Genomic DNA, 24,702 nt, shown 5'->3' on the forward strand with positions numbered 1-24,702 from the left:
CATTTCAGAAAATATATGATAAGAATAATGATAAGAAAAGGTAATTTATTCTGTTTTCCATGGACTTTATCTGACATTGAAAATTGTTATTTTTGTTCACACTCAGATCTGAAATTTATACCAGAATAAATGAGACAATTTTATTTCATTGACAGACTAAAGTATCATTGAGTGGCTGATAGTATAAAATAAATTATGTTTTTCCCAAGATTTTACCTCTTTAAACTTCCTTGAAAAACTTCTTTAATAATACACCTTAGAAAATGACTTGGAAGGTAAAATAAAATATGTTTTACTGTGAACGATTGCTGAATTTTATCATGTAGGAAATATCGTTGAGTTAAAGGATGTTATGTGTACTATGAGATATAGGTTTTGTTTTGAATTTTGCTTATCTGAACAGGACACATTTGGATCAAGAGCCCATTTTTTAAAATATATACTTCTAAAGCTAGGAAAATGTGATGTGTTCTAGAAATGATCAGAAGCTGTGAAGCTTGAGTGTGGACACTAGTAATGGTCTGGAACCTATAGATAATCCCTATAGGTCATTGAAAGAATGAGTATTTTATCCAGTTTAGTGAGGACTCTATAATGTATTTAGTCAAGGTGGTTATTTAATCAATTTATATTTTTATTAGGATACTGGTCAGTATTAGAAGATTCAATTTAGAAGGAAAGCACAGGCAAGATTGGAAGAAAGGAAGTATTTCACTAGTCTACATGAGGAACAGTGATAGTTTGGATTGGGAGGAGGTGGTCATGCAGATAGATAGGAGAACAGAACTGAGATATATAGAATTTCTGCTAGTTGAAGTTGGTGATTAACTGTATGTCAGTAGATGAATAACAGATGGGAAGAGAGAAATCAAGAATGAACACTCTAAAAAAAATGAACACTCTATTACTGTTTGAGCAATTAGACAATTGATGATGTAATTAATTGATATGAACAAGACTTGGGGAAGAAATGGTTTTACGCGCGCGTGCGCGCGCACACACACACACACACATACACACACATGTTTTTCTAAACAATTTACATATTGCTAAGTAAAATAAGCCAGTCTGAAAACTCTACCTACTGTGTGTGACCAACTTTATGACATTCTGGAAAAGGAAAAATTATGGGTACAGTAAAAAGATCAGTGTCTGCAAGGGTTTTAGGCTGAAGGATGGAAGGATGAGTAAGTGGAGTACAGGAGACTTTTAGGACAATGAACTATTTTGTATGATATTGTAATGGAGGACACATGTCATTCCACATTTGTTAAAACCCGCAGAAGGTACAACACAAAGAGAGAGCCTTAATGTAAACTAGGGACTTTAGCTAGCAATCATGTATCCATACTGGCTTATCACTTATAACTGATGTACCACATTACTTCAAGTTGTTAATAGTAATGGAAACCCAGATGGAAGAGTGATGGGGATATGGGAACTCTGTCTGTACTTTCTGCTCAGTTTTTCTGTAAACCTAAAACTGCTCAATAAATAAAATCTATTAGTCAAAAAAATCTGATAGATCACAAAAAGTGAATTTATGCTACCTCATAATAACATTAACTAATAAAATTTCTAAACATTTTTTGAGCTAAATCTAATGTACCAATATTATAGTTCTTGGAAGAAGTTATGATAACACTTCTTGCTTGATTTTTACTTTTTAGGTATCAGTTAACAACAAAGTTAACAATTCAGTTAACAACTAAATGCATTGCAAAGCATTTCTTTTTAACAATGATTCTTCCAGATTATTGAGTATACATTCTCATTTTCTTTGAACTAGATGAGATATTTTTATAATATCATTGTAATCCTATGGTCTGCAGAACGTAATGAAACCTGATATCCATGAATAGAAGTTTTAATAGGATAAAGTAATTTAAGTGATATTTCAACTATTTCTTTTCTTCTTCTTTGATATCCAGTAATAAGAAGCATATTGTTTTGAAATATTGAGTGCCAGAGGGAGTTTTAATAAACATCATTTAATTATCTATTTCCATGATTATCAAAAAAGAAATAAAGCCAAGTTAACTGACATATTCCCAGTCTTATGGTAAAAAAGAAAACTTCACTTTGTAATATTTATTGATATAGAAACTGTATATTTCGTGTTTTTATAATTAAGCATAGGTATTGTTGTATGAATACTTTCAGGCCTTTATAGGGCATGAATGACAGTAGTAAGGGGATTTAAACGTCTTTTTTTCCTTACCCAATGATTTGAACTTATATGGTTTTCATAGTTAATAACTAGCTGCACAATCTTAGAAAACTTACTGAGATGGTAGAGATGTTCCATATCTTCACTGATCAATACAGTAGCTACTAGCCATATGTAGCAATTAAGCGCATGAATAATGGCCGGTGTGACTGAGAAACTAAATATTTAAGTTAATATAATTAAATTAGATTTAAATAGGACAGCACAGGTATAAAATGAAGGGATTAACATTTTTGCATTTCTGTGAGTCCTATTAATAATGAAAAATAAACGTTAAATATCCATAAGTTTTCAGTATAATTGGTATTATGCACTTTTTGTTGATGTTCTACTGTGAGGTTTGGGATGTTTTAATTATTATTAATCAAGAACATAGTGTTTTAAACAGATAGCATTGAATAAATGAGAGCTATTCAAGAAGATTAGCAAGAGATAATAAAACAAAGAGGGTGAGTCTCTTAAAAAAAACTGAACAATGACAAGTAAATGTTTTAGTTAAGGAGAATAGAAGTTTTCCAAAAGTAAGCAAAGTCTTTCCCATTTAAAAAACGGTCATTTAGGGGCACCTGGGGGGCTCAGTCAGTTAAGCATCCGGCTTCAGCTCAGGTCATGATCGCACCATTCCCGAGTTCCAGCCCTGAATTGGGCTCTGCGCTGACAGCTCAAAGCCTGGAGCCTGTTTTAGATTCTGTGTCTCCCTCTTTCTCTCTGCCCCTCCCCCCTTCTCAAAAATAAATAAACATTAATTTTTTAAATGGCCATTTAAATTAATGATTTCAGTTAGTTTACAATATCTAACTAAACTCATTTAATTTTCAGGTATTTTTATGAGGTAGATGCATTTGTTCCCATTTATGAATGGGATTATTGAAGGTCAGTGAGTTTTAGTAGATCAGGCAACTGTTAAGTAGCTGAGCTGGGATTCTTACCTACAATGGTTTGGATATAAAGTCTATGCAGTTATGTGCCATCTCCAAAGAAAACAAATTCTTTGAGTAAAGAGTACTAACTCATAGTTCAAACAAAACAAAACAAAACAAAACAAAACAAAACAAAACAAAACAAAACAAAACCCCTATTGTGTTAGTTTACCAGGGCTGCCATAACAAAATACCACAGACTGGTTGGCTTAAACATCAGAAACTTATTTTCTCACAGTTCTGGAGGCTGAAAGTTCAAGATCAGGGTGTCAGCAGGCTTGGTTTTTCCTGAAATCTTTCTCCTTGGCAGGCAGATGGTCACCCTCTTTCCGCCTCTTAACATGATCATCCTTGGTGTCTCTCTGTGAGTCCTAATCAACTTTTTGTATAAAGATACTCATCATACTGGATTAGGGGCCACTCTAATGGCTTCATTTTACTGTTTTCACTTCTTAAAGGCAGTATCTCCAAATACAGTCATAATGAGGTACTTGGGGTTAAGCTTCAATACATAAGTTTGAGAGGACATAATTCAACCCAAAAACACCTACATAAAGCTAAACTGAACTATGATAATTTGAAATATATTAAGAAACACCACTACAATTTTTTAACATAGTGCTAAGAAAAAAATCAAGCATTTAGAGACTTTATTGTTAAGTGCTTTCATAAATAAAATTTATAAAAAAAATGTTACAATAACATAAAGCATTCTGAACACTGTGCATCTTAGGGACTTCTACATTTATGTCTTTTAAAGATTAGGAAAAAAATATTTAAAATACTTACCTCTTAAAACCATTGATTTATGACTAACAACCTCAAATCAAAATCTTATCTAACAATAAAGAAAAAAGAATGAAAAATCATAATGTTTAATAAAATAGTCCATTTATTGATGTATCTTTGGATAAAAGAAGTCTTTACATCCTGCTGAAAGTAAATCTTCAGTAAATAATAGGCAGGACCACCTTGCAATACTGCTATTTTTAGTTATCAATAGAAAATCTAAGCAATCTTGTCAGAACCAAGCAGATGTGTAAGCCTGAAGAAGTGAAGTTGGACATTTATCATAATATAAGGGAATATTATGATTTAAGCTCTGCATATATAAAATTGCTTTATTTTTTTAAATTTTCTGAATAGAGAGATTTGATTAAACTCATTTTATCCCCATTTATATTTCACATGAACACTTTTAGAGTTCTTGTTAGTTGCAATAATACATTACCTGAAATGAGATAAGAAAACGCTAAAAAATAATTTAAATCATTATTTTGATGTTGTTCTTGCCATTTATTTTATTTATGGTTCTAAAGACAAGTGTGTATAATATGCATAGCTATCCCAAGTTTTGTTCACTTGGATACCTAACTTGAACAAACCTCTCATTCTTTCACGAAATCTATTTAGCCTCTGCTGAACTCCAGGATCTTTGCTACATGCTGCCAATAAATAAAAAGTAGAATGTTTTTTTTTATAAACATTAATCTTAGAGTAATCTAGTGAAAATGGCAGCTTTAAATTAATATTACACCGTGGTGAGTAAAACACTAATATGAATAAAGTAGGGAATGGGAGAGAGAGAGTATCATCTCTCCATCTCTGGGGAAAATTTTTCTTCATTTCTGAGGAAAATTTTGTGTTTAATTTTGAATTTAAAGAATGAGCAGAAATTTGACTTAATGTAGTATGCACATGTAGAGCATCAATAAAGTGTATATCCTAAAAGCGAAACTTTGGGTGAATTACTGATAGAAACTAAAGAGGTGGTTGGAGGTCGTAAAGTAATTTGGGGCCAGATTTGTCAGTACTTTGTCCATCTAGTAAGTTTGGATTTCATCTTGCAGCCATTTGGTAGAGGTTTTTATCAGAAAGTAAAAGAATCATAGTGAGGGAAGTGAAAACATTAGAAGATACACTGGAATGGGAAGAACCAAGTAGCAGGGACTAGTTGCAGTGGTGTTATAACAGCCCAGGTGAGCAATAAAGAAAAGATAAAAGCTTCATTAAATCAAGAGAAGAAAAGCTAGATTCAAGAAATAATTTAGAATTAAAAATCTGTATGGTATGAATGCCAGTGGAACGGTTGGAGTGTACAGGAATAAGAACTCAAAGACAAATACAGAATTTTCAAATTCAGAAATTGGGTGGATGGAGATGCCACTCACAAAAATAAGATATAAGAGGGGTACCTTGGTGGCTCAGTTGATTTGAGTTTCCGATTTTAGCTCAGGTCATAATCTCATGGTCTGTGGGTTCAAGCCCCGCATCGGGCTGTGTGCTGACAGCTCAGAGCCTAGAGCTTGCTTCAGATTCTGTGTCTCCCTCTCTCTCTGCTCCTCTCCTGCTCACACTCTGTCTCTCAAAAATAAATCAATGTTAAAAAAAAATTTTTAAAAGGAAAGAAAATATAAGATAATGTGGGGAAGGAATAAGGTGATACAAGAAAAAGATACTGGAGTTGTGTAATAATTTTGAATCTACAAAAATAGATGAATAAATATATGTAGATACAGTTAGAGCTATGTATATCATTTTGATCAATGACTTAATTATAAAATTTATTATTGCTAATAAAAATATGTGATAATGTCATTTTCTAAAGTGTATAATGCCTTTTATAATCCTTTATATATAACAGCATTAATTTTTTTATTTATTTTTATTTATTTTTTATTTTTTATATATTAAATATAATTTATTGTCAAATTGGTTTCCATACAACACCCAGTGCTCATCCCAACAGGTACCCTCCTCAATCAATGCTCATCACCCATTTTCCCCTCTCCTCCATTCCCCACCAACCCTTAGTCTGTTCTCAGTATTTAAAAGTCTCTTATGTTTTGCCTCCCTCCCTCTCTGTAACTTTTTTCCCCTTCCCCTCCCCCATGGTCTTCTGTTAAGTTTCTCAGGATCCACATAGGAGTAAAACATATGGAATCTTTCTCTTCCTGACTTATTTCACTTAGCATAATACCCTCCAGTTTCATCCATGTTGCTGCAAATGACCAGATTTCATTCTTTCTCATTGCCAAGTAATATTCCATTGTATACATGAACCACATGTTCTTTATCCATTCATTAGGTGATGGACATTTAGGCTTTTTCCATAATTTTGCTATTGTTGAAAGTGCTGTTATGAACATCGGGGTACAAGTGCCCCTATGCATCATCATTGTTGTATCCCTTGGGTAAATTCCTAGCAGTGCTATTACTGGGTCATAGGGTAGATCTATTTTTAATTTTTTGAGGAACCTCCACACTGTTTTCCAGAGCAGCTGTACCAGTTTGCATTCCCACCAACAATGCAAGAGAGTTCCTATTTCTCCACATCCTCGCCAGTATCTATAGTCTCTTGATTTGTTAATTTTAGCCACTCTGACCAGCGTAAGTTGGTATCTCAGTGTGGTTTTGATTTGTATGTCCCTCACAAGGAGTGCCATTGAGCATCTTTTCAGGTGTCTATTGGCCATCTGGATGTCTTCTTTAGAAAAGTGTCTATTCCTGTCTTCTGCCCATTTCTTCACTGGATTATTTGTTTTTTTTTTTTTTGGGGGGGGGTGTGGAGTTTGGTGAGTTCTTTATAGATTTTGCATACTAGCCCTTTATCCAATATGTCATTTGCAAATATTTTTTCCCATTCCATCGGTTGTCTTTTAGTTTTGCTGTTTCCTTTGCAGTGCAGATGCTTTTTATCTTGTTGAGGTCCCAATAGTTCATTTTTGGTTTTAATTCCCTTGCCTTCGGAGATGTTTTAAGTAAGAAACTGCTGCAGCTGAGGTCAAAGACATTTTTTCCTGCTTTCTCCTCTAGGGTTTTGATGGTTTCCTGTCTCACATTCAGGTCCTTCATCCATTTTGAGTTTATTTTTGTGAATGGTGTAAGAAAGTGGTCTAGTTTTATTCGTGTCCATGTTGCTGTCCAGTTTTCCCAGCACCATTTGCTGTAGAGACTGTCTTTTTTCCATTGGATATTCTTTCCTGCTTTGTTAAAGATTAGTTGGCCATGCATTTGTGGGTCCAATTCTGGAGTCTCTATTCTATTCCATTGGTCTATGTGTCTGTTTTTGTGCCAATACCATACTGTCTTGATGATTACAGCTTTGAAGTAGAGGCTAAAGTCTCAGATTGTGTTGTTTCCCACTTTGGTTTTCTTCTTCAATATTTGGCTATTTGGGATCTTTTGTGGTTCCATACAAATTTTAAGATTGCTTGTTCTAGCTTTGAGAAGAATGCTGGTGCAATTTTAATTGGGATTGCATTGAATGTGTAGATTGCTTTGGGTATTACTGATATTTTAACAATATTTATTCTTCCAATCCATGAGCATGGAATGTCTTTCCATTTATTTGTATCTTCTTCAATTTCCTTCAAAAGCTTTCTATAGTTTTCAGCATACAGATCTTTTACATCTTTGGTTAGGTTTATTTCTAGGTATTTTATGATTCTTGGTGCAATTTTGAATGGAATCAGTTTCTTTATTTCTCCTTCTGTTGCTTCATTATTGGTGTATAAGAATGCAGCTGATTTCTGTACTTTAATTTTGTATCCTGCGACTTTGCTGAATTCATGTATCAGTTCTAGCAGACTTTTGGTGGAGTCTATCGGGTTTTCCATGTATAGTATCATGACATCTGCAAAAAGTGAAAGCTTGACTTCATCTTTGCAATTTTGATGCCTTTGATTTTATTTTGTTGTCTGATTACTGATGCTAGGACTTCCAACATTGTGTTAAACAACAGTGGTGAGTGGACATCCGTGTCATATTCCTGATCTCAGGGAGAAAGCTCTCAGTTTTTCCCCATTGAGGATGATATTAGCTGTTGGCTCCTCATAAATGGCTGTTATGATGTTTAACTATGTTCCTTCTATCCTGATTTTCTCAGGGTTTTTATTAAGAAAGGATGCTGTATTTTTTCAAATATTTTTTTTATGTATCTTTGACAGGATCATATGTTTCTTATCTTATCTTTTATTGATGTGATGTATCGCATTGATTGGTTTGCAAATATTGAACCAGCCCTGCAGCACTGGAATGAATCCCACTTGATTGCGGTGAATAATTCTTTTTATATGCTGTTGAATTCGATTTGCTAGTATCTTGTTGAGAATTTTTACATCCATATTCATCAGGGATATTGGCCTGTAGTTTTTTTTTGCTGAGTCTTTGTCTGGTTTGGGAGTCCAAGTAATGCTGGCTTCATAGAATGAGTCTAGAAGTCTTCCTTCCCTTTCTATTTTTTGGAACAGCTTGAGAAGGATAGGTATTATCTCTGCTTTAAATGTCTGGTAGAATTCCCCAGGGAAGCCATCTGGTCCTGGACTCTTATTTGTTGGGAGATTTTTGATAACTGATTCAATTTCTTTGCTGGTTATGGGTCTGTTCAAGTTTTCTGCTTCTTCCTGTTTGAGTTTTAGAAGTGGGTGGGTGCTTAGGAATTTGTCCATTTCTTCCAGGTTGTCTAGTTTGTTGGCATATAATTTTTTATAGTATTCCCTAATAATTGCTTGTATTTCTGAGGGATTAGTTGTAATAATTCCATTTCATTCATGATTTTATCTATTTGGGTGCTCTCTCTTTTCTTTTTGAGAAAGCTGGCTAGAAGTTTATCAATTTTGTTTATTTTTAAAAAGAAAAAAAACAACTCTTGGTTTAATTGATCTGGTCTACTGTTTTTGTTTTTGTTTTGTTTTGTTTGGATCCTATATTGTTTATTTCTGCTCTGATATTTATTATTTCTCTTCTGCTGGGTTGGGTGTGTCTTTGCTGTTTTGCTTCTAGTTCCTTTAGGTGTGCTGTTAGAATTTGTATTTGGGATTTTTTTGTTTGTTTGTTTGTTTCTTGAGATAGGCCTGGATGGCAATGTATTTTCCTCTTAAAACTGTCTTTGCTGCATCCCAAAGGTTTTGGATTGTTGTATTTTCATTTTCGTTTGTTTTCATACCTTTTTTAATTTCTTCTTTAATTGCCTGGTTGACTCATTCATTCTTTAATAGGATGCTCTTTAACTCCATGCATTTGGAGCTTCTCCAAAGTTTTTCCTGTGTTGATTTCAAGTTTCATAGCATTATGATCTGAAATTGTGCATGGTATGATCTCAATTCTTTTATATTTATTGAGGGCTGTTTTGTGACCCAGTATGTGATCTATCTTGGAGAATGGTCCATGTAACAGCATTAGATTTCTTAAGAAACTTTTAGAATTATGCAAGAATAAAACCTATTTTAATACATTTTCAAATTGTCACAAATAACACAAATTCTGGATTTGTGACAGTGTGAACTTTTAAATTAAACTTTCATTAGATTGTATTTAATTTTTTATAATAATACATACTTAATTAAATATTACAGAAAGGTTAATTGTTTTTCACTATGAGGCCAAAATATTGAGGTCTGTGATTTTGAAATGACTAATATTTGTTTTTTTTCTACAAGGCTTGACTTTGCTGTGCTACCAATTTTAGGTTTATACAATGTTTAGTGAGCCAACTCAGTACTCATAGACTGGATCCTCTTTAATTCATACTTTGCATAATTAAATACTAAGGTGTATTTTTTTTACAAGGATATGTATTTCAGAAGGGAAAGGATGCTCTTATACATTTTAGCAGATGATTTCATCATGAGTTTTCATGGAAATATTTCACTGAAACTAATGTTTTTCTGTTTGTTTTGTCAAATTCATAATAAATTATGCTAATCCAAGTACAGGTTAAATTTCTGCCCTTAAATATTTTTGCTGCGTCTCTGTCACACTTTAAATTCTCTGAAAACAGACATATGAGGAAGAATGACTACATATTTATGAAATTGAATCATATATACGGTCCTTCATGTCTTTTTTTTCGGGCTGACCCTGTCTGACACCAGGGCTGCTTCCAGCATGTACTTAATCTTCATTTCCCTTAGCGCCGATGAACAGCTCCGAGTCAGCTGCCCCTCTGTTTTAGCCCTCGGTTGGTAATGTGCAATGTCTTCCTGTAATGTGCATAGAAGATCTCATGCTGCAGAATCTGGCAACCTGCCAACCACCACTCTCGACACCCCTCCCCCAAGTTGAGGCCATATGATATCGGAAACATCTTCTTCCCTGCCACACGTGTACTTCAGGAATGGCTGGGAGTAGTCTTCACGCAACAAGGGACTGTATCACCATTTGAACGGTTCTCCCCAGCCTGGTGGCATGGATGGTGCCTGCTAAATGCCGACACCCACCTAGAGTTGAGAAGCAGAATTTCTCTCTCTCCTGTTTGCCAATATCCACAAACTTCATAAGGAACACTTCTTTTTCTTTCTTTGCAGTCTTCTGCATTCTGAGAAGTTAATGATCAAAGAGTGTATTATTTCTGAAAATGTTCTGCCTATCTTCAATTCTGATTCACTTCCCCTCTCTCCAGATCTTGTTATATGAAGAGAAGGTGCAAAATTAAGTCGGTCTCTCTCTCTCTCTCTCTCTCTCTCTCTCTCTCTCTCTCATCTTCCATGTACATCATTTACTTTTTAAATTAGCAGTTTAGATGGATTCTTCACTCTTTAGCAGTGGGCTGCCTCCAAAGGAGGGAATGCCCCTCAATTTATTGGTCAGATGAGAGAAATTCAGAAAAGGTATCTGGTAAAGCAGAAAATGCCACAACCCCCAAAACTTTGAAATGTCATTGTAAACTGGAAAGACCACTGGGTCAGTAGTCAGGGGGCCTGTGCTCATTTTATTACTAAGGGTCATCCCATGTTGGGCAAATTATACTCTCAGAGCTTTGTTTTCCTTACCTATAGAGTGGAAAATCGAGGATATGTATTAAATTTAAAGTCTCTCTTATTTCGGGGCGCCTGGGTGGCGCAGTCGGTTGAGCGTCCGACTTCAGCCAGGTCACGATCTCCTGGTCCGTGAGTTCGAGCCCCGCGTCAGGCTCTGGGCTGATGGCTCAGAGCCTGGAGCCTGTTTCCGATTCTGTGTCTCCCTCTCTCTCTGCCCCTCCCCCATTCATGCTCTGTCTCTCTCTGTCCCAAAAATAAATAAACGTTGAAAAAAAAATTAAAAAAAAAAATAAAGTCTCTCTTATTTCTATGAGGTCACGACATAAAATGTAGTGAAGGTCATTCAATTGTTTCACTTTTTAAAATGATTTCCCCTTAAATATCCATAAATGGTCATTCTTTTCTGAATTTTATAATTAATAAATTGTATCTTTAAAACACATGGCAAATTCCATTAATTTTATAAGTACTTAAAACATGAAGAATTTAATCAAAATGATAATTTACATGGGAAAGAAAATAGCACTGGATGCAGACACCAACAAGAAAACTGATGAATATTATATGCTCTCTTCAAAATTGTCTGTTTAGGCATTTATTCTTTGGACTTAGAGAAATTGTGTTCAAGCACTATTTGCTATAACTTTGTAGCTTGAGCAAAAAATTTATAGAACTATAAAGACATAATCACAGAGCTAGTTAAGTCATAAATTAAGGGAAGTTGAAAAACCAGATGAGTTTTTTTTGTTGTTCAATGAAAGAACAATTCCTTCAATAAATGAAATAAGAGGGTGATTAATTTTAAAATTATTTACTGTTTATGCTTTAAGCAAATATGTATTAATCAGTCACCATCTGCTTGCCAGGCATTGTTAGAAGCACTGAGAACAGAAGAGAATGCTATTGCTATAAAGAAGCTCACCTACTACTGGGAAGCCAGATATCGAGAGACAAAGAAGTGTAAAAAAAAAAAAAAAGAAAGAAAACTGTGAGAAATCTATAATACATGATATATTAAGGGAGCAGACAGGTACCTGATTCAGTTAGCTTAGGATAAGGAAACTCTGCAAAAATGTGGTACCTCAATCGAATTAAATTATCCAATAATCATAATAGCAGTAGAAATTTAGGGAGACTGACGGTGAGGTATAGAATAAGCAATGAATCATTGCAGGCAGAATGTGAGTGTGGGAAAAGCCTACGGGTAATAGGGGCCTTTCATAGACCGCAGGTGGTTTCGAAAGCTAGTTGAAGGTGTCTATGGAAGGCAGAGTAAAGGGACCTAAAAGATGAGATTGTAATGGTGACTTGTCATCAAATTAATCCTGTAACCGATTTCACTGATGTTGCAATTCTTTTGGCCCAGTCCACTCAGCCATTTGTCACTTGCCTTTCTGGCACCAGAATATTATATGAAGTGGGTGTACTTTTTTCTCACTTCATAAGTGCTAATTTTATGATGCACCCTTAGTTTAAAAACATTGATGGAATAAATAAAACTAAGATGTGATAACACCAAAATCACTGGAGTAAAGGACAAAGGTTAACCAGTACATATATTGGTTGGCAAACAGTGGATTAGAGAAGAGAGTAGACCTCATTTTCTCACAATTTTTAGCACAGACTTTTTTTTTTTATTGTGAATATTACTTCATCAAACATCCCTCTAGCTCCGGCACAGTACATTCATGAATGCCTCCCATCTTTGCATGTGATTCTTCTGGGTTTTTTTGTTTTTGTTTTTGTTTTTGTTTTTGTTTTAAATACAAGATGTTGTTGTACATGTTTGTCAGGGATAGTAATTATATGGTACATGTGCTACCTCTCCTTTATCCCACATTCTAGAAGAATTGCTATTACATCATTAAATTAGTTCCTTCTGAGAATGAATGTGACCTTTGAGCCCTACCCCATATCTCAAAGACAGCTTCTACCAGTGATTTAAAATTGGCATGGGAGATGAAACTTCATTGCTAACTGTTTAAAAGGAATATAATGTATCATTTTAAGAATTAAATTGAAAAATCCTCTCTTTTTCACGCCACCTCTATTTTGAGTCCCCTTTTAAGGTGAATGACACCAATTGTTACTAATGCTATGCTGTTCTCCATTAGTGTTATACTAATCACAACCAGGTAGTGTGACACTTATTACCTAGGATTTGTTTTTTTTTGTTTTTTGTTTCCCCCCACTTATCATTATCTTCTTTTCCAAGGCAAAGAATATGTCTCCCTCAAGGGCATTTGAAGACTTGCTTCTTGGTGAGCCTGGGTAGATCAGTTGGTTGAGCGTCTGACTTCTACTCAGGTCATGATATCATGGTTAGTGAGTTTGAGCCCCTTGCACTGTTAGTGTAGAGCCAGCTTTGGATTCTGTGTCTCCCTCTCTCTCTGCCCCTCCCCCACTCATGTTCTCTCTCTCTCTCTCTCTCTCTCTCTCTCTCTCTCTCAGAAATAAATAAACACTTAAAAAAAAGGAAGAACCTTATTAAAAAAAGAGAAAAGAAAAAGGAAACTTGGTTCTTGGCTATTCCATGCCGAACACAATGGTGGTCATTAATCAGACAATAACTATCTTTTGAATTGAGGCATAAATATTACACAAACTTCTCATGCCTTGAAAAAACAAACAGAAGGAAAAAATACACATTTTATTTTATTTAAAAAAATTCATGAGATGAAATAAAAAGTCATTGTCCTAGAGTAGCAGAAAAATAAAAATAAGTGTTTATGTTAACCAATTATATGAGGTTTAAATAAAAAATTCCAAACAATTTTTTAAAACATAGATTAACTCCCAGTAGAAAGTGCAGTTTATTTGTATATTAATAGTTACAGCATTTCTTGAGAGAGAAGTCAGTTGGCGATATACCGTTCAATGTTGCTCTCACTGATTAAAAGAAAATAAAAATGGCTTTTTAGGAAGACTGGAGTCAGAGTTCACTTTGGTCTTGGCCTCAGGCATATTTTGGGATTAAGAGTGATCCAGTCTTCAGACTCTTGACTTGGAGATGTTATCAAATACAAGAATAACATTCAGTAAATAATATTCACTAACTTATCAATATATCTCTAACCTCCTTTCCCTTATAGTTGCATTATCTGCAAAACTGATTTCTCTTTCAACATTAGGTTTTGTATACATGCTTCTCACCAAATTAAAGACTCTGTGTTACCAAGACTGAAGCCCAGGATGTCTTTCATTCCAAGCAAGGACAGTCTGTATTCTGGTTTACTGCAGACTCATGTGCTACCATTCACCCCTTTGCGCTCCATGTTCCAGCAATAGTGCAAGACATCACAGGTCTCTTCCCTGGAACAGGCTTTCTGGTCTACATGCCCTTCTCAGATTCCCTGTCTGCATATTTATAGTCTTCCTTCAAATCCCAGTGCATCCTCGACCTCCGTGGTAGACCAGTCGTCTATGACGCCCCTTTCCTTCCTCCATGTGGTGAGAGAAGAGTGAATTTCCCTGTGCTTTCCAGGTGTTAATCCATGTCCACTTTTATATTCTGATTCTAATATATTTTAATACATTTATGTGGTTGCAAGTCTATCTGTCCTTTTGGACCATGAACATTTGATGTCAAGAACCATGTGTTACTCATCCGTGTTGCCCGTGTAAAGGACAGTAACCTATATGCAGTAGATGCTCAATAAATGTTTCTGGAATTCATACAGGAGATGAGTAAAATGTACATTCACTACCAAGTTTGCTGCGCAGCAAATATGGTTACTGAGCTTCATTTTCCCCCTTTTTAGCATAATTACAGCAAAGTGATTACAGCAAAGAAACTATATTTCTTCTGTTTCCCATATTTTTTTTTCTTCTCTTCTTTCCCCTTACTTACCATTCAATTCACCCAACCTCGGAGAATTAGACACATCTCAAAATAAAGGTTGGTGTGTATACATGCATAGGGGAAAGATAATGATTTCATATAAAAATTATCATTTTTATTTTTTATGCACAAATATATCTGTTATATGGGAAATCTTTCTGAAATGAATAATTATGATTTATTTGATACCAAATTAATTTATATAAAAGAATGATACTTTCAGGTGCAATCACTAACCTAAAGCTCTTTATTTTTCATTTGTCATTCATTTTTTTTTAAGTAGGCTTTACGCCCAATGTGGGGCTTGAACTCATGACCCATGATCAAGAATTGCATGCTCTGTGACTGAGCCAGCCAGGCACTCCCATTCGTCATTATTTCTTTTGTATTTATATTTCTTTTGCTTAGCCTAAACTGATGATTTTTTATCTTTATTAAATAATAACCTTCTTTCAAAATATGCACTTCATTATGAAAATGTTTCCAATGTCCCTTTAGGGAAGGGAAAGTAATGATGTGTTCAGCAACTGCTTGGGATGATTTGAAATAGAATGATACAAGGTTTGCAATCTGAAGCATGACAATGAAGTATTGTTCCATTTATTGGACGTGTAAGGTGCTTAGTGATTTTGATCATAAAACAGAAAAAGAGAATTGAATCTTTGACATGAAAAGTATTTCACTTCCTTTTTCTTTATATACAATGCCAGGTGTTTATTATTTGGTAAGAATCATTTTCTAATATTATTTTTAGCTGGAGAAGTACTATCCTGACCTCTAAAATGCCATGTTTTGAGGGTAAAATGCCATTCACAATATGTTTTAATAAAAGCGATTCACCTTGGAAAAGGCAAGCATCTGTCAAATCTCTGGTCATGCACACCCAGATCAGAGCTTTCTGCAATGTTTGAAAGTACAGTTGAAGAGGCAGAGAAGGAATTAAATGAGACTTCTAGTTCCTTTGATATTATACTTACCTTAAATAAAATAAGTAGAAATAAAGCAAGCTTTTGATCAATTTTTCAGTTAAATGTACTGTAACTACTTAACACTTTCCATGTATTAAGTTGCTCTGTCATTGCTTAATTTTACTGCGGCATATTAACAACTAGAGATGTTTATCATCTTTTATCAAACACACCATGAAGAAAGAGCATACATTTCACCTTCCATGAAAAGCTTAAAATAATCATAATGACTACTATTTTTTGAGTGCTGCGTTTGTGGCAGAAAATAGGCTAAGCTGGCTATAGATAATAGACAATTTAAGGGACTCCCCATGGGTATTCACTGTTCTTTTATCTCTTGGTGCTATAACTGATAGGGTATCCCAACTCCATAGGACTGGTGGGAGGATATAAAGAGAGACCTAATAAAATGAAAACCATTTTCTGTGCGCCTACATTTTTATTTTTAAAGTTCTTTCCTATTAAGAGAATTTACACAAGAGCTTTGCATGAGAGTGCCTGCCGGGACGAGGCCATGGTACAACCCCCATGGTGGGCAAGTATATAGACCACTCCCTCCCCGCCCTCCACCCCCCAGCAGCTTGCTGGTCCCAGCTGGCACCAGCAACCTTTTCCTAGAACCCGGGTCCTTAAAGAGAGAAGTAACAACAAAAACAACAACAACAACAACAACAACAACAACAACAACAATAATAACAATGAGAGAATTGATATGAGTATCCCGTTCATGAAATTTCTGTTTCTGTGTCCCTAGACTTTTATTTCAGGTTGGGGGCAAAAATTATAATTCTGTGACACTTTATTCACTCCAGGGTAGGTGCCTAATTTATGGCAGATCAGGGAGAAGGTATGAGCATCACAGGTAAGAGGTAACACATGGGGCAGGACAGTGAGGTAATTTTTACTCCCCAAGCTGTGTGTCAAAAGTGTCGCTTCCCTCCTGAAGTTAAAAAGATTTTTGGACACCTGGATGGCTCAGTCAGTTAAGCTTGGGACTCTTGGTTCGGCTCAGGTCTCAAAGTTTTTGAGATGGAGTAGCCTTCAGTGGGCTCTGTGCTGACAGCAGGGAGCCTGCTTAGGATTTTCTCTCCCCCCCCCCCATCTCTCTGCCCCTCCCCTGGGGTGCGCAGGCACGTGTGCTCTCTCTCTCCCTCTCTCTCTCTTTCTCAATATAAATTTAAAAAAGAAAGATGCATTTCAGCATGGCATGAAACTGTCAATAGCCTCTGTATATGTATGGTAGGGCTGAGGCCAGGTCTCCACAGGTTAGCAAGGCTAAAGATGGGATTCCGTCTACCCTATTTGGTAAACTAAGTTTGGTAGAGGAATTTTTGCTTTTATTAAAAGAAAAAATTTAAGTGACCTGAAAGTTCATTAAGCAGAAACATAAAATCACTGCCTACCATAAAGAAAGTCTTTATTAACTCTTTTATTAATTTGGGGAACATAGAATTGATTGATAAGCACAATGGGATGCCAAACCATTATTTAAACATAGAGTCTTAAAGATGGAAGCATTAAGATAATCTCCAGCACCTGGGTAAGATTAATCATTAGCTTATAAAGAGATAGTCTTTTACTCTGAAAGGTGAATAGAGAAGCAAAGAAAAATCACATATTAATAAATTTTTAAGGTAGATATTTTTAGGGCATTCTTCCACAATTTGTTAGGGTATAATACAGGTAAAAAAAATATCGTACCTTAAATATGAAATTCAGCAGAAAGATTAAGTGCTAATTTTCATGTTCCTCTTTTCCAAAAAAAAAAAAAAACCAAAAAACAAGTACAATATAATTCTACACTTCAGCATTTAGGCAGAAAATTAATTTTTACTAGCAAAGCTTACCAGCTGTCAGGAGGAGGACATTTTAAACTTGAAATCCTTAATTATGTTGCCCAAAATTTCTACCAGAACATATTAATAACTGCAACAATAGAAAGTTATTAAATATAAATAGTGCTTTCATATATCTTTTCACATCATACAGTGTCCTGTGCCTCAAGAACAAGAGCTTGTCTATGAGATAGGCAACCACCTAGAAGATGATAATTATGACAGATTTTTCATTGTCTCTCTGAATATTACTGAAAAGTCTCCTGTTTGAGGCATTGTCGAATGTGTTTGCAAGCAGCTTGGAAGGACTTGGACTGCACTGAGGATATTTATTACGAACCACATCCTTGGTGGACTTCCTGAATACGAGTTTTACCCTGTGTTTACAATTTTAAATTCTCTTTGGGGCTTTCAGTAATGCATATGTATCTAGCATGAAACACTTCCCATCTGGGTCACTGCTCTTCTGACCGTCTGTATCCTTCACACGTCAGTCCAAAGATTTCCCAGCCATTAGAAAAAGCTCTGAATTGACCTGAAAGTTAAGTACAGAGGTCCATTCTCACTTACAGGAAGCTGTAGCTACCAGAATCCTTCTGTATTTTTAGCAGAAGGACCATACTCTTGATTTGTTAGATTATTAGGCTCTTTTTCCTCAACATCTTCATTTGTGCTCCCACCAGAGAAATGGGGAATTCCTCACTGCACTTAATTTTCCGGAAGGCCTCAGTTGTTACCGCAGCTAAGAATCAATGTAGTCTTGTCTAAACTCAAAATCCTAAACATGTGACGAAAACAAAGTGATTCGAATGCGTCTTTGAATTTAGTTTCGGGTTTTTCACAAGCCCGAACTCGGAAAACATTCACAGGAATTTAATTTGAGTCAGTTTCCTCATTTCAAACTTTCCTCCAAATTATACGTAAAATTACTTCTTACTATACTTTGGGTAATTCTGTTAGTTTTGAAGCTTAAAACAAAATGTTTTGAAGTTTAATTCGTCTGTCACACTATTGTATCTGAAGCCCTGTGAATTATGTTTAAACAATCCATAGTTCTGTTCACCGCTCATTCAGTTTTAAAATGTATCTTCTGAGCCTGGCTCAGTAGGTTGAGCATCTGACTTTGGCTCAGGTCACCATCTCGTGGTTCCTGAGTTTGAGTCTCATATCGGGCTCACTGCTGTGAGCAAGGAGCCCCCTTTGGATCCTCTGCCCCTCCTCCACTTGCTCGTGTGCATGCGTGCACACGTGCACACACACTTGCACACTTTCTCTATCAAAAATAAACATTTTTAAAAAAATAAAATAAATCTTATTAGTATACTAATTTTTGGGCTTGAAATTGCTATATTATGTTACATTATTTTGTCACAAGATCTTTCTTTTTTTTATAATTGTTTTAATGTTTATTCATTTTTGAGAGAGAGAGACACACACACACAGAGCATGAGTGGGGGAGGGGCAGAGAGAGAGGGAGACAACGGAATCCGAAGCAGGCTCCAGGCCCTGAGCTGTCAGCACAGAGCCAGACGTCGGACTCAAACTCAAGAACTGTGAGATCATGACCTGAGTTGAAGTCAGGCACTTAACTGAGCCAACCAAGGCCTCCATCACAATATCTTTCTTAAAATGAAAAATATTTTTCAACTGATGTATCTTTTTTCTGATTTACAGTCATATTTTAACTTATTGCCTGAACAAATACTTAGGAAACAAATACCACACTTAATATGGGAAGGCTCCACATAAAACACACATGAATGTTATAAAACTGTGAAAAGTTTAGGGCAATTATTATGACATTGAAAAGGGTTAGGGGTACCTGGGTGGCTCAGTTGGTTAGGTAGGTGACTGACGCTTGATTTCAGCTCAGATCATGATCTCAAGGTTCCTGGGATTGAGCCTGGAGGTGGGCTCTATGCTGGCAGTGCGGAGCCTGCTTCAGATTCTCTCACTCTCTCTCTCTCTCAAAATGAACAAAATAAACTGAAAAAGAGAAGGGATGTGCATATAAATACAGTTTTAATATAATGAGACATGTTCTGTGCACCACAGTGTGCGTTATATGAACAACGGTACATGAACAACAGAGAGAAAGGAGCAAATCGAGCTAAATGAGGAGTATGGACAGAAGTTCTTGAGAAGTGCTGTGGAAACTGAGACCAGGAGAGTAACTTCTCAGGCAGTGAAAGTGGGTAAGGATATCCCCGAGAGAGGAAGTAGCAAGTGCAAAGGTTGGTGAGGTGAGCCATCAGTGTCAGGGCCTGGGAAGTAGGGCAGAGGTGGGAAGCACATTTTACCTCTGTGCTGGCACAGAAATGTGTGAGGTTCACTTCCAACTGAGTCTTTAAATATGTTCACCTGTTTAGCTTCCCGATGTGAATCAGCTAGAGTTTTATACTGAACTTTAGCAAAGAGCATAATGCTTCTACTGTAAATGACCATGGCCATAAATCTCAGTTCAGCTTAGAACCTGGCCAAGACCTGTCCCTAAACCATCTTGCAAAATCTTCTAGGTAAGAGCATATTATAAGAATTAATCCCGGAATGGATTTTTTTTAATAACTTGCCCAAATTCACACAGACAGGCCAGGGCTGAATAATATCTTAAAATCCAGTCTTCTTGGTATTTAAATTTGTGTTCTTAGATCCCATGTAAAGTGCTGTTTCCTAGAACATGAACTCACATCATACCTTACAGATGAAATCTGAGTCTTAAAGCCCTCTTCAAAAAGGAAAATGTGTAATTTAATTTTTAACAGGTGTTAGAGCTGAGTGGTTTAGAAACAAGGATTCTATAGCCAGAGTTTAAATCCCAGTTCTACCACTTACATGGCTGCAGCTAACTTTTCTGTGGCTCAGACTCATCAGGCACAATTGATGTTAATAATAATACCTATCTCATGGGGAGTTGTTTGAGAATTAAGTAAGTATGAGGTGCTTAGAACATTGCCTGAAGTACAGTAAGTCTCGCATGTGTTATTATTATTCCCTGGGCTAGAATGGGATTTTTTAAAATTCATCAAGCTATGTAATTCAGTAGTACAATGTATTCAGAAACACCCAATTTGACTTGTGGATTAATATGGTTACTCTTCTCACCGAGGATTTCCCTCGTCTAGTGACACACGGTAAGATTATATTTTCTAGCTCCCTGATGGTTTGGTGTGGCCACATGACTAATTCTGGCCAATAATTGTGAGCAAGAGTAAAGTATGTTACTTTGAGGCCAGTGCATTTAATTGCTAGTATTAGATTATCCAGAAGGCTCTCTCACCTTACTACACCACGGAAACCTGCAATGTCCCAAGAGTAGCTTTTCTGTTACTGGTTCTCAGGCAAGACAATCATGGACAAGTGTATGCCCAAAATATGTTGCCTATTTTTTATTGAGTGGTAGCAGTTTTTAAAAGTATACTTTACATTGTCTCAGCCTATAGCTTGCCTTTTCAATGTCTTAATAATGTCTTCGGAAGAGCAAGAGTTTTTAACATACAGTGTCATTTACTAATTTTTTTTTTATTTTTTAATGCTATTTCCTTTCCAAGAAAACTTTGTAAGATGGTGAGGATTTTCTTTTATCCTTTCTTATTCTTTCCATAGTTTCAATTTTAATGTTCTATTATCCATATTCTTAGTTTTATATCTAAAGCAAGGCTTAAAGTTTATTTTGATTTTTTCATAGGAATATCTGATGTTTAAGCAATATTTTTTGAAAGGAATACCCATTTAACATTGAACTACCTTGACACTGAAGTGAAAGATTCCATTGACCATATATGTTTGGATATATTTCTGGACTCCAATCTTTCCTATTGATCTATATATTTATTCTTAAGGATTTTGAGTTGTGTATACACTCTATCCCTGTGAATTTGAAATTTTGGATTCTATCATAATGATTTTAGTCTTTTAATTTAATTTATAAATCTTGGAAATGTATAGGAATATGATGTTGTTGTATATTAATCTTATACCCCACACTGAAAAAAAATATGTATTATTTCTTGTAGTTTTATTATGGATTCCCTAGGATTTTCTATGTGCTAGATCATGCCCTCTAAAAATATAGATAATTGTGTTTCTTTTTTTCAAAATACATGCTTTCTTTCTCTTTTTTATTTTACTGACTGGGACCTTCAAGACAATGTTGAGTAGAAGTGGGGAGAATGGGCATTCTTGTTTATTCTTGACATTGTTTTTTGGGGGACGAGTTTTTAGTCATGGTCCTGTAAGCTTGACATTAATCAGGTTGGTTACGTTTGTTTGTGGATTTATTTATTTTTATTCTAGATGTCATATTGACTTCTTTTATATTTCATATTCTTACTATGTTTACTATACTTTCCTTCAAATCTGAATATAGCTATAATTGTTATTTTAAAATCCTTGTCTAATAATTCAGTCATGTTTATTACTTCTGTGTCTGTTGGTCATGACTCATTTTTATCCTGGTTATAGGTCTAATGTTCCTGCTTCTTCCTGTGTCTCATAATTTTGATTATCTGATGGACATTGTAAGTTTTACATTGTTGTTTGGCAATTTTTGTTGTCTTCCTACAACAGTTGTCTCTTCCTTTGTTCTAAAAGACATTTAAGTTCCTTTAAGTTCTTTTGAACCTTGATTTCAGGTTTCTGAGAACAAGTTTGACATAGCCTTTATACTGGTTTAGACTAGTTAAAATAGTGTAGCTTTACTATATCATTTACCCCTTCTGGAATCTCTACTAAATCCTCAACAAAGACTCTTTAAATTAGCTGGCCAGATTTCACGTGGGTCCTAGCCCTTTGTGAGCTTTAGCATACAGCTGCTTGGTTGTTCCTCGCTTGGTTTTATGGAATAAGACTTTATGCATGCATTGCTTAGTATTTGTCATCTGGTTAAGGGTACCCAGAAGATTTGAACTCTCTCTCTATGTAGCTTCCACTTTTCTGGATTATATACTACAAATTCAAGGTTTTCACTGAATTCGAGTCTCTCTCCTCAGTGAGACTGTTATGTTCTTCTTGGATTTCCCCTATCTACAGTTCTGAGACAACACTGTTCACGGTTTTATTGTTTCTGCCTGGTCAGTGCTTTCTTAGAAAGGAGATACCTGAACCATAAGATGATTGAATGGCAACCATACCTTGGAATTTTGAGATCATGTATTACACCCAAGAGATATAAATAGTGTTCTCTCATATACACAGACACCATACCCAGGGTTCCCTTTGAAGACCCTTGATGGTGTTTGTAGTTTTCCTGGCTGTTCACTCCTGCTCTTTCTCTTTGCTACTGATCTGCCACATTGGGTGCACAGTTTTCACTTGCTGCCTTCTGGGGGAGCTGGTGCTTTCTTGGCACCAGGTTTACCCTCCATGTGCCCTCACTTGTTGTGGAAGGATACGAAACTCCCCTGACAGTCACTTTGGCTCTTGTGAAACACTCATCTCGAAGAAACCCTCGCCTTCCCTCACAGCTGTCACTTTTTCAAAGGGAAGGAGAATATTACTACAGTTTTTATTAACTAGGATTGTTATACCTGAGCACTTATGGTATGTGAGTTTGAGCCAGATGAAATGGCTGTGACATCTCTAATATTCCATAGTGATGAAAGAAAGCTAGAGATTTTCCCTTCCTTCTCCAGAGACAAATATTTTACATTTAAAGTGAAGATCTTTCTTGCTGTCTCTGAAAAGTTAGATACACAGATGTGCCAACAGCTGCTATGTAAGATCTAGGTTTCATAATTTCAGAATTTCTCTCCTGTGGTGCAAATACATGCAGGTGATAGCTGGATCTCAAGTGTAATCTCATATATAAGAGTATAAGAAGCTGACACAAGATACTCTTGCATAAATAAGTTGTCTGTCTTCTCATCCAGATAACTTGAACGTGTGTGTATCTGTGGCAAGCTGATGTGTTAGCTTACTTACAAAGAGGGTAAAATCTCAAACCCTTTGAGTTTTTGCCTTAACATGCACCATGCCCAGAATATGACTCCAGAGATAAGCCATGATTATCATGAGACTCACTTCATTTGATTACATTCTCTCAGATATTATATTCTTCAGCTGTTTATTGTCCAATATCTAAAAATACTTGTTTCTATATGGACCAGAGAAGCAGAAATAAATGCTTATTTAAGATCACAATTTTGGTTGCCTTGGCAGGAGTGGATAACACCGAATCTTGTTTGGTGATGAACACTATAGCTGCTAAAAAGATCACTGAGACTAAAAACTATTACGAATTGGTCAATATCACAATAGAGCTTGTATGAAAATCTTCAGTAGAGGTTATATATTGTTTTGACATTTATTGGACTTATCATCTGAGCTAATGTTATTATCCTGAGGAATGGAAGATTATAGGAAGGATGATTAAAATGGAATGGCCAGGGGTGCCTGAGTGGCTCAGTCGTTTAAGCATCCGACTTCGGCTCAGGTCATGATCTCGCAGTTTGTGAATTCGAGCCCCGAGCCCGGCGTCGGGCTCTGTGCTGACAGCTCAGAGCCTGGAGCCTGCTTCCGATTCTGCGTCTCCTCCTCTCTGTGCCCCTCCCATCCTCATGCTCTGTCTCTGTCTCTCAGTAATAAATAAACATTAAAAAAAAATGGAATGGCCAGGGGAGAATATATCTCTTGTTTGATTATAGGTCATTAAACTAGGAAGTCCACAAAGATATGATGGCAACTGGTAAAATGGTTCTTCTCGAGCAAAATAGCATATCTGACTTTAAAAATAACACTAAGCAAGGCTAAGAATAGACAGAGTGAAGTATTTGCATACTGTATTGAGTTAGCTCTTTAATTTGAAGAAATCATAGAGGAAAATGGAAATAGCCCGGTTGACCAAAATCATGAAAGCATTTTTATACTCATTGAAAAGCAAGACACAAATTTCAAGTCCATTAAACTTCAACAAAATCTTTGTGGTAGCTAAATGATTTGAGGGAGAACATGTTTAAATGTAAACTATATTTGCTCTCTTTCATGTCGATACAGTTATTATTAACATGATATTTTCATCAGTGTAATTTCATGCTACCTAGTCTACTCAGGTTTAATGGAAAATTTGGAGTGAAAAATTATTTGAAATGGGTATTTTGTAATTTTTTAAATTAATTTTTATTTTTATACCAATCACTTATGAAAATAGTTAC

This window comes from Prionailurus viverrinus, chromosome C1 (assembly GCF_022837055.1).
Source record: "Prionailurus viverrinus isolate Anna chromosome C1, UM_Priviv_1.0, whole genome shotgun sequence".
NCBI lineage: Eukaryota > Metazoa > Chordata > Mammalia > Carnivora > Felidae > Prionailurus > Prionailurus viverrinus.